The following is a 12,131-nucleotide window of genomic DNA, read 5'->3' as shown; positions in this document are numbered from 1 at the left end:
CTATTGCCACAACATGATGTTCGTTGCCAACCATTGCGATAGGACACATGGTAATAGGTTATTGCCACAAAAAAAGAAACGTGGCAAGAAAGCGTGCTATTGCAACAACCATGCGACAAGTTGCCACATTTTCCCTCGTGGCAGCTCGCATTTTATGCCACAATTTGGTTTGTGGCGATAGCTTAATGCAACAAGTGCCAAATCGTGCCGGGATTTGTGGCAATAACCTATGCCAACAACTCTTTCCTCGTGGCGCATGTTCATGCGTGGTAATAGTCAATTGTGGCAATACCCTAGTGACGTAAGGCAACGTCTCTCCGGACGTGGTAATACTAAAATTACAGCATAATCATTTTGGTGGTGATAAATTACAGCATAATCATTTTGGTGGTGATAAATAGTTGTCACAACAGAAAAACATTTGTGGTGAAAGGCTGTTGCGACAATACAGACTTTTCATGGCGAAAGGACTATTCCAACAAAACTGAATTGGTGGCGACAAGTAGTTATCTCAATGGACTGTCTGTTTGTAGTGGTAAGTTATTGCGATAATATAAAGTGTAGCATCGCAACAGCCTAGTGCAACAAAATAGGTCGGCATGGCAACTAAGATTTGATGCAACGCAACATTCTTCATTGTGCCACCATGTTCCAACCAAAAATAGGTTGTGGCAATAGCCTATTGCAACCAGAAAAAAATATACATGCATTCAATTACATGATTCAGATAATACATATATGATGTACATTCATACAATGTCAATATTTGCATAGCCAATATCCATCAAATGAAACTGAAATATAATTTAGCACGCATTCAACATACTGAATGTGCCAACCTAATTAAGAGCGAAGAGTAAATTGTCCGTGGTCTAGAGTCCATTCTAGTTAAATCTTTGGATCCTGCAATGAAGAAATCAAAATTTTAGTTAGCTCAAGTTAATTGAAAATAGAAAATAATTAGTCAAGAAAAGAAAGAAACAACACAACGACTAATTAGCATAAAGATATAACCACTGTCATGACAATTGTATAATTACTATATTCATACATGCATAGTACCTTTCTGCCCAATTGTTATGACTACAACAACTAGCAAGCAAATGCTTGTGCCTGATGTACCACTCCATTAACAATCAGGTGCAATGCAAAAAGAATTGGATAATTTCACAAAAGAATTTGTAGTTCAAACACAAGAATAATTACCTAAATTAATAAAACATCTAAACTTCTCCGAAAACTGTTCTATTTCTAGCTTCCCTACTTTATGTGCTTCAACAACAACAAAAATACAATAATGCAAGCAAGTTGACAATTGCACATTATGAATGCTATTTGCGTATCAAATAAAGGTCAACATGAAGACAAACCAAGCTTGTGACTTACCATTGCTCGAAACATTCGAATTGTTGCAGCTTGTATGAGCGTATTGGGAGCAATTACATTGTGCCTTGTACCTAGAGTCCCAGTAGTACTAGCGGTCTGTAAAAGAGTATTTTGCAAGTTTGGATTACTATTTTCTTTGCCAGTCCTTTTCTTATTCATCTGCAAATAGAAGTGCACTTTTAGCAATGCAAGCAAGCAAAATAAATCTTACAAATTTGCAAGCATATGACTAATTACCTGATGTGTTTGCGTCTGTTGGGACAACTGTGCAAACTTTGCCATCATGTTTTTCTCAAATTCCAGTGTTGATCTTCACTCCTCTTCCAACAATCTTTCCGTTTCAGCACGCTCTTCTTTTAACCTCTCCTCAAGGTTTTCTCTCAGCACGCTCCAAGTTAATCCTCTCTTGTGTGCTTTCACGTTCAGCTTGTAATTGATCTTGTAATTTGGTGACCTGATGGCTGAGCTCAGAGTTTATCTTTTGGATCTCTGTTGTAGCACGTGCTTACTCTTCAAATTGTGATTTAATCCTTTTCGGAACCACTTGGTGGTTTGGCCATGTATCCATACCCATGAGGCTGTGATGAGTTGCATTGCGGAGTGTCTTTCTATGCGGTCTGGAAAATATTGCTTCTATGTTCACTGGAAACTGGACCTTCAGTTTCATTTTCTTTGTTTCGAACCTCTTTAAATGCTTTGTCCTTAATACCAAAAGTACACCTCGCCCTTTCTTCTTTTGTCCATCACTTTCTACAACCCAAACCATACAAGAATTATTGCAGTAATCAGTATTACATTGTAAGAAACAAGGACACAAATATAAACAAAAAAAGTACCATTCTATAGTTGTGCACGGTTGCGGCGAGCATGGGATGGCCATTCGTCCAGTGCACACATGTCATTAGCAGCTAGTACCAGGTTGTTCTTGAGTTCCTGTAAAAGAATTAACAGTTTTGAAGATTAAGCGATCCAGGATTTTCCGTATTATAGCAAATGTTAGAGGTAGCTTAAATGTCATAAACTTTTTACCAGATCTGTGTTGTCCATATTGGTTTTTGTAAGCTGTTATACTTTCCATCCTTGTTATGAGAACATATCCTTTTTTTACTGAACACAAAAACAATTAAGGGACTTAGCATTATCAATTTGCACCATTTAGATAAGTGATTAAGATTTAAGGATGTTGTGTACCTTGCAGAAAGGAGTAATGTGCATCATCTCTTTCCTCTGTAGCGAGCATGTTGTGTACCTTGCAGAAAGGCTTAAAAGATTAAATGAAATCAAATTGTGTTATACCGTGCAGAACACGAGCGTGGAAAACAGAAGTCTTTTAGCATAGCATATGTCTATGATTTTGATTTAGAAATTAAAAGCTAGGCGTTAAAGATCAAAGCAGAGCACATATAATCAAGTCTATACTGAAGCTGTGAAGCATAGACATGACACACCAATTAGAGCCCATCCTGACAAGGCTACTCCCAATGCATCCAGATGCAGTAATCTAGCCTGAATGTGGTAAGCAAACTACTAGTAGTCTACTACCATGGTTAAATAAGCTGAATGTGGCAGTATGCTTCAGTCTAGCCTGAATGTGGTATGCTTCAGAAAACTTGGTAAGAACAACACAGGCACATTCCGGAACAGTACTAGCACACACACTTCCACCATTAGACTAGGCACCATCAGACTACGCATAACACTCCAAAATACAGAAATACTGGAGTCGTGGTTGTGGTCGCGGCCGCCGGTCATGGCTGTGGTCGTCGTGGCCGAGGCCGTGGACGGCATCGAGGACAGCAGGTCGACCGTCTCCCAGCTCGGCGTGTGCACCGCCGGCGGCGGCGGCGAGGGAGCATGTTGCATCTCGGGGGTTGTTGTAGTACGAAGGCGAGGCGGGCTATTGCATCCCGGTGGCCATGCCGGAGGCGAGACCGAGGAGTGCTGCACGGCGGCCGGCGGCGTGGTAGTTCTACGATGGAAAGGGGGCGCTGCGCTGCACATCTACGAGGAGGAGGATTTTTGGGACAAAGGAAAAACCTGATAGACTGTATGTTTGATGGACTCCGTTGTGATCCGCGGTGTCGACGCCGTCATGACGCCTTGAGGAGGGAGGAAGCAGAACGAGAGAGCTCAGATCCAATCAGATCCAATCTTGACGATATGGTGAAGAGAAATAATCGGGAGCACTTATGAGGGGTGTTTAGCGGGGAGGTTAAGATTTTTTTGGCGCAAGACACGACCAAATTATTTGGTGGGAAATTCAAAAAAAATAGAGGGAGACTGAGGGCTTTAGCGGAAAGGTTAAACATTATTTCCATAGAGCAGAGTACATGCTTAATTATTATTTTAGAAAGTAATTTTTAAGGGAACATTTGGAATAATGAAATAAATTAGGAAAAAATCGAATCAATATGGAATATATCTGGTGCTAAAACGAATATTACTAAAATTTGTTCATAAAAAGGTTATTTCGCTGACTGACCGAGATAGATGTCCTCGTCGTTGGCAATCGTACATGACGGTTGTCATGGCGGGGAGACTGCGCAGTCGACACAAGAACAACAGACGAGGCACCGAGCCGGCGAGGGTAATGGAGGTGGTGTGTGCTACACTCATTGACAGAAACCTCATATTGGAATGGGTTTTGTTAGTTTTCGTTTTTCTTTTCTTTTGCTAAATGCGTCAACATTTTTTGATTCAGATTTTTTTTTTCAGATTTGATGAACTTTTATAAAAATTGATGAATTTGTTTTTAAAAATCGATGAAGTTTTACAAATTTGATGAAATTATTTGAAAAATCAATGAAAATTTTCCAAGTATGAGAATGTTTTTTACAATTGATGAACTTTTTTTTAAATTCGATGAACTTTTTTCCAAAATCAATCAACTTTCTTTGAAATTGCTGATTTTCTTAAAATTAATAACCTTTTTTCAGAAATAGATAACGTTTTTATGAACTTTTTCAAAATCGGTGAACTTTTTCCAAGTTTGAAAATATTTTTCAAAATTGATGAACTTTTTTGAAAATTCGATGAACTTTTCCCAAATTCAATGAACTTTCTTCGAAATTGCTGATTTTTTTCAAAATTGATATGCTTTGTTTAAAAAAATCGATGAACTTTTATCAAATTTGATGAACTTTTTAAAAAAATCGATGAACTTTTTCCAAGTTTCAGAATGTTTTTTAAAATTGATGAACTTTTTCGAAATCAATGAACTTTTTTCAAAGCCGTGAAATTTTTCCTCAAAATTACGTGAACTTTTCTCTAATTCAATGAAGTTTTTAAAATTCGTGCAAAGTTTTTTCATATAATTTGTGAATAATTTCTTAAATTCATGAACTTTTAGTTTTTTGAAATCAATGAATTTTCAAATCCATGGTTTTTTGTAGAATTGATGATTTCTTTTCAAATTTATGAACTTTTTCGCTAAATCCAGCTTTTTTCAAAATCAATGAACTTTTTACAAAACCAATGAACATTTTCCAATTTTTATGAACATTTTAAAATATTTGAAGTTTCCTCAAGTTCAATTTTTTTTATTGTGTATTATTTTTTATCAGAAAATAACACACATAATAAACTGGGTATATATCCTACATGATAATACCAGAAGAACTGTCAATTACCATGTTTTCTAAAAAATGAACAACGAAAAGAGTTGGCATAGTTGTTATTCTGCCGGCTACAGATGTGGGCAGGCTGGGATCGAATCTTGCTTCTCCAAGAAATAATTCCGTGTGTTTTCGCAATACACAAGCAGACGAGACATCACTACAATTTAACAAATCTGAAAATAAAAAAAAACTAGTTACAGTCTTCTCTAACTACACAGTGGAAACAAAAACAAAATAAAAAATTGGGAATAAAAATACACGTGCCCTCCACAAAAAAAATATAGCCCACAAAATAAACTCAATACACAGTAGAAATATCCCACTAAAAAGTCATATATCAATTCTTCACGAGGGACGAACAGAGAACATGACACAACGACACATGAGCATGGCTCTTTTTTTGCAAATAACGAGCATGACTCAGAAGCACGTGTATCTAACAGTATACGAGTTAGATGACATTTTCAACTCTCAGCTATATGAGAATTGGCAAAACCAATCCAAAACGGGACTCCCGGATCACGCCGCCAAAAACGGTCCAACAAACGATGAGCGAGCGAACAGACCGACAAATAGACATCAGACAGAGGACGCGCGCGACAAAAAGAACCCGCAATAAACATTTGCACAACATTTAAAGTTAAAAGATAAGAGAGTGAAAAAGGCTCGTGAATTTAGAACAAATAAATAATGAAGAAAGAAAGGAAAAGAGAAAATAAAAAATGGTAAAATAGGAAAATATAAATAAAACAAAAAACCATGAATTTAAATAGTTCATAATTTAAAAAATAATGAAACAGAAAAAATAAAGAAATAAAAAAATACAGGGTGTCGAATGAGAGTGTGCAAAAATAAGAAAAACTTGAAGTCAGTCATAGCACAGACTTGAAAAGGAAATGAAAATCGCAGCCGGCCGCCAAACAAACAAAAGCCCACAATAAAAAGGCCCAGGCCGAGACACCAGGGTATCCCTTGAACGGACAAGTGAACAAAAAAAGCCCAGACTCGGGAGACACACATCAAACAAGATCGACACGTTATTTATCTGCACAAAAACCTTATAGCAAGTTTGATCCTGTGGTTATGAACTTAGATGTGAGATAACTATATATCATCTAGATGTGACTTAGCCAATCCGTTTATTCTTTTCTTGATTTCTTTGTTCTTTCTCTTTTTCTTATTGCTTATTTCATTCTATTCATTTTTTTGTGGTTTATTTTCTCTATTTTCCTTTTTACCTACTTCTTTTCTCTGTTTTCCTTTTTGTAGTATATGAAAGGTTCACCGTGTATTAAAAATATGTTCATCGTATATTAAGAAAATATTCACCTGATATTATGAAAAGGTTCGCCATACATTATAAAAATATTCATCGTGTATTACAAAATGATCATCGTATATTAAGAAATTGTTCACCTTGTATGTGAAACTTGTTCATCATATATTAAGAAATTGTTCAACATATACAACAAAATATATGAGACAAGCAGCAGTTTCAACACGGCTGGCATATCATTTTTGTTTCTCGATGGAGGGAAATATTACCAGGGGACGCCTTCCTGAACTTTTCCAGTTCGGTGGCAGTAACAGTTAGCTGTGTCCGGCACTGCTCCAGCTCTTGGACTAGCAGGTCGTTCTTCTCCGTAAGAACCTGGTTATACAACGATCCTTAAAACATTTGTCCCAACTATTTCAAGTCTTGGGGGCTAGTGGCACATGGTTATCAAATTCGGACAAAGCAAACTCACCTGCACATCTTTCAAATGCTGCTCTGTGGCTCTGTTAAGCCCATCTAGAACAACCCGGATGTATGCGTCAGCCGAGCTGAAGGCACCAAATGCTTCTTTTGAGAAGCGGGGATTTTGTAAAACGGCCTTCCGACGCTGGTGATTCATGGCGCTGTCCACTTTCGAATTGGTGACGGACATATTTTCCGAACCCTCGGCAGAAGGATAGTTCGGAGCCACTCCCATATCGGCCCCGTCTCCTCGGCTGGGACCGAATCCTGGCTATTAGGAGTTTGATTGGCCGGGTCCCCGGACACAGTTCGTCGAATCTTTTTCCTGATACGAGATGAACATAGGAGTCACAGTTGGACGCGATTGCCAAAAAATCATAGTTGCGAACCCGTACCTCTCCAAGGAACGCCCGACAGTATCTCCATTTGCCTTCCTCTTCGAAGGCCTACCCGGCGTGGGAGTTGCTCTCTTTGGAGATGCTCCTGGGGCAGCACAACGCACCGAACGCCTCCCCTTCCGAGCACAGGATTATACGGTGGGTAAGGAAGAATGAGAAAAACCCTCTTGGACAAAGTGTCTCCTGATTACTTACACGTGAAGCAGGGAGAAGACCGGGATAATCGGCGATGATGGCCACCTCCGTGTCGTCGTAACTCGTTTGGTAAAACGTCCCATTCTCGAGCACTACAAATATATCCGGATCCTCTTCGAATCCGGGGTCAAGGTCCCGATTGTGGCCCTCGAGCTGCGGGGCAGGGCTGTGAAGCCCCTCGGAAATCTTTCGCCAGTGCTGTTACAAATGGACTGGTTAATATTCATTAAACGAAGCTCAGGGAGTGGAATGAGTAGAGCAGGAGAGCTGGGGGCTTACCCAGCTAGGAGGATTGTACATGGAATATCCTTCTCTGTGCGTGATGCGCAGAAACTCCTCTTCCTCACCCTTGAATAGTTCGGCCAATATTTTGGCTAGGGCGGCAGGGGTGTCCGGACCTTTCCTGCCACAGCGAGAGGCGTCATCTTCCCCATTGTAGCTTCACATGGGAAGTCCTCTATATTGTAGTGGCTGGACCCCGCGCACTATGAAGGTCGCCATCACCTCGACTATCGTATCCCCGGACTAGGCAAGCGCCCTGATCTTGCTCAGGAGTTGGCGAACTTCCGCACTATCTTCCTCCTCGAGGCTCCAAGGGCGCCAGCTGTGACGTTTCTTCAGAGGAACACTTGTAAACACGGGGAGACCCCTCCGGACTGGATCTGGAAGTGCGACGTCCTCGATATAAAACCACTCAGAGGCCCACTCTTCGAAGGCTTTCTTCGGTGTGCCGGATAGGTATCCGGTCTCAGCAATGCGCCATATTTCGACTCCGCCCACTTCAAATATCGATCCCTCGTGGTTACGCGGGACAAGACAGAATAACTTTCTCCACAGATCAAAATGGGCCTCACAACCCAGGAATAGTTCGCATAAAGCGACATAATCTGCGATATGCAGGATGGAGGCTGGGGTAAAGTTGTGCAGCTGGAGGCCATAATATTCCAGAAGACCTCGGAGAAATGGGTGAATTGGAAATCCCACTTCCCTTAACAGATAAGGGACGAAGCACACTCGTTCCCCCACGGACGGATTAGGGAAATCTTCCGCCTGAGTTTTGCCGGATTTTCTCCGCGGGATGTTGAATGGATCTGGGATCCAATCTCGTTAAATAGACGCTGTCCCTCGCGTGATTGGGGTGTTTTGTGCAAAAATACCCTAACCCCTCGCATTCGCTCGACACGTGTAAGCTGAAGTTGTTGATACACAGAAGATGGGGGAGCGACATTAAATGGAAGGCCGAACATACTACTCAGGAGTCATCGGTGGAAGAACCCGCCTTGCAATGCCGAAGACAATCTTTGCGCCGAACACCTTATCATTGAAGACTGGTTCGGGGGCTACTGAGGGAGTCATGGACTAAGGGGTCCTCGGCCATCCGGCCTGTTAGCCATGGGCCAGACTGATGGGCCGTGAAGATACAAAGACCAAAGACCGCACCCGTGTCCGGATGGGGCTCTCCTTGGCGTGGAAGACAAGCTTGGCGGCCAAATATGTAGATTCCTTTCTTTGTAACCGACCTTGTGTAACCCTAGATCCTCCCGGTGTCTATATAAACCGGAGGACTTAGTCCGGAGAGGATATATTCATTCAAGTCATACAGGCTAGACTTCTAGGGTTTAGCCATTACGATCTCGTGGTAGATCAACTCTTGTAATACTCATATTCGTCAACATCAATCAAGCAGGAAGTAGGGTATTACCTCCATAGAGAGGGCCGAACCTGGGTAAACATTGTGTCCCTGTCTCCTGTTACCATCAACCATAGATGCATAGTTTGGGACCCCCTACCCGAGATCCGCCGATTTTGACACCAACAGTGACCTCCATGAGTCCGGAGGTTCCGAACACACTGAAGGACCAACTGTAGAGTGCGTCCATCCCGCAGGAGTACCGTACCTTGATGGGTACGGTGGTTGAGAAGATTCAGTCCGCTAAAAGCGGGCTGAATGAAGCTTTCACGAGCGTACTAACAGGCTTCGAGGTATGCGATGTAATATCTTTAGCCACTTTTCATATGGAAAATATGCCACTATATATATAGTAGGCCCTAAGAGTCTGGCCGGCCCGTGGAGAAGGGCGATAAGAGGATCTATAGATGTCCGCAGGGAACAACATACTTATTTGATTGAAAAAACAGGCTTCACTGTTAGCGGCAACCGCCTAGGCCGCGGAGGTTTCCGAACTGAGACGGCAACTGAAGCAGGCCGATGAGGACATTGTTCTTATTAACAAGTGCCTCGACGAGGCACAAGGTATGTTGCAAACATCCCGTGTGTGTGTATACAAATGCGTGAACATTGAGTTGAAACTTAGACGATGTTATGTGTATAATTGCAGATGGCGCTGCTGAGGTCAAGACCCTCAGGGGTGATCTTGCCTAGGCCAAGGAGCGGGCGAGGGTGAGCAATACGGCTGCTGATAAAGCGGCTGCAGATTTAATGGCCGAACAAGCCACCCAGCGCCAGCTCGAGGAGCATGTATCTGCCGTAGAGAAAGAGCTCAAGGACGCCGCCTGAGGGAGTCCTGGACTAAGGGGTCCTCAGGCGTCCGGCCTGTTGGACATGGGTCCGACTAATGGGTTGTGAAGATACAAGACCGAAGACTCTCTCCCGTGTACGGATGGGACTCTTCTTGGCATGGAAGGCAAGCTTGGCGTCCAAATATGAAGATTCCTTTCTCTGTAACCGACTTTGTACAACCCTAAGCCCCTCCAGTGTCTGTATAAACCGGAGGGGATAGTCCGAAGGACGGAGATAGTCAGACAGGCTAGACTTCTAGGTTTTAGCCATTACGATCTTGTGGTAGATCAACTCTTGTAATACTCATATTCATCAAGATCAATCAAGCAGGAAGTAGGGTATTACCTCCATAGAGAGGGCCCGAACCTGGGTAAACATTGTGTCCCCTGTCTCCTGTTACCATCAACCATAGATGCACAGTTCGGGACCCCCTACCCGAGATCCACCGATTTTGACACCGATAGTGACCTCCATGAGTCCGGAGGTTCCGAACACACTGAAGGACCAACTGCAGAGTGCGTCCGTCCCGCAGGAGTACCGTACCTTGATGGGACGGTGGTTGAGAAGATTCAGTCCGCTAAAAGCGGGCTGAATGAAGCTTTCACGAGCCTACTAACAGGCTTCGAGGTATGCGATGTAAATGTCTTTAGCCACTTTTCATATGGAAAATATGCCTCTATATAGATAGTAGCCCCTGAGAGTCTGGCCAGCCCATGGAGAAGGGCGAACAGAGGATCTATAGATGTCCGGAGGGAACAACATACTTATTTGATTGAAAAAACAGGCTTCACTGGTAACGGCAACCGCCTAGGCCGCGGAGGTTTCCGAACTGAGACGGCAACTGAAGCAGGCCAATGAGGACATTGTCCTTATTAACAAGCAGCTCGACGAGGCACAAGGTATGTTGCAAACATCCCATGTGTGTCTATACGAATGCGTGAACATTGAGTTGAAACTTAGACGATGTTATGTGTATAATTGCAGATGGCGCTGCTAAGGGTCGAGACCCTCAGGGGTGATCTTGCCCAGGCCAAGGAGCAGGCGAGGGTGAGCAATGCGGCTGCTGATAAAGCGGCTGCAGATTTAACGGCCGAACAAGCCACCCAGCGCCAGCTCGAGGAGCATGTATCTGCCGTAGAGCAAGAGCTCAAGGACGCCGCCTGAGGGAGTCCTGGACTAAGGGGTCCTAAGGCGTCCGGCCTGTTGGACATGGGTCGGACTAATGGGCTGTGAAGATACAAGACCGAAGACTCTCTCCCGTGTACAGATGGGACTCTCCTTGGCGTGGAAGGCAAGCTTGGCGTCCAAATATGAAGATTCCTTTCTCTTTAACCGACTTTGTACAACCCTAATCCCCTCCGATGTCTGTATAAACCGGAGGGGATAGTCCGAAGGACGGAGATAGTCAGACAGGCTAGACTTCTAGGTTTTAGCCATTACGATCTTGTGGTAGATCAACTCTTGTAATACTCATATTCATCAATATCAATCAAGCAGGAAGTAGGGTATTACCTCCATAGAGAGGGCCCGAACCTGGGTAAACATTGTGTCCCCTATCTCCTGTTACCATCAACCATAGATGCACAGTTCGGGACCCCATACCCGAGATCCGCCGATTTTGACACCGACAGTGACCTCCATGAGTCCGGAGGTTCCGAACAAACTGAAGGACCAACTGCAGAGTGCGTCCATCCCGCAGGAGTACCATACCTTGATGGGTACGGTGGTTGAGAAGATTCAGTCCGCTAAAAGCGGGTTGAATGAAGCTTTCACGAGCCTACTAACAGGCTTCGAGGTATGCGATGTAAATGTCTTTAGCCACTTTTCATATGGAAAATATGCCTCTATATAGATAGTAGCCCCTGAGAGTCTGGCCGGCCCATGGAGAAGGGCGAACAGAGGATCTATAGATGTCCGGAGGGAACAACATACTTATTTGATTGAAAAAACAGGATTCACTGTTAGCGGCAACCGCCTAGGCCGCGGAGGCTTCCGAACTGAGACGGCAACTGAAGCAGGCCGATGAGGACATTGTCCTTATTAACAAGCAGCTCGACGAGGCACAAGGTATGTTGCAAACATCCCGTGTGTGTCTATACGAATGCATGAACATTGAGTTGAAACTTAGACGATGTTATGTGTATAATTGCAGATGGCGCTGCTGAGGTCGAGAACCTCAGGGGTGATCTTGCCCAGGCCAAGGAGCGGGCGAGGGTGAGCAATGCGGCTGCTGATAAAGCGACTGCAGATTTAACGGCCGAACAAGCCACCCAGCG

General features: G+C 43.3%; 1 long non-coding RNA gene across 1 annotated transcript; it reads right to left on the bottom strand.

Annotated features, from left to right (window-relative positions):
* Window positions 1–680: 680 nt before the first annotated feature.
* Window positions 681–3,538, bottom strand: LOC123078958 (uncharacterized). Its single transcript, XR_006437799.1, has 6 exons — window positions 2,578–3,538; window positions 2,416–2,493; window positions 2,223–2,319; window positions 1,624–2,136; window positions 1,387–1,545; window positions 681–903 (listed from the first exon to the last, which is right to left on the bottom strand). It is a non-coding gene; the product is annotated as an uncharacterized lncRNA (long non-coding RNA).
* Window positions 3,539–12,131: the final 8,593 nt, after the last annotated feature.

This window comes from Triticum aestivum, chromosome 3D (assembly GCF_018294505.1).
Source record: "Triticum aestivum cultivar Chinese Spring chromosome 3D, IWGSC CS RefSeq v2.1, whole genome shotgun sequence".
In the NCBI taxonomy this organism is placed as follows: domain Eukaryota; kingdom Viridiplantae; phylum Streptophyta; class Magnoliopsida; order Poales; family Poaceae; genus Triticum; species Triticum aestivum.
This window is presented reverse-complemented; position numbering and strand designations above follow the sequence as displayed.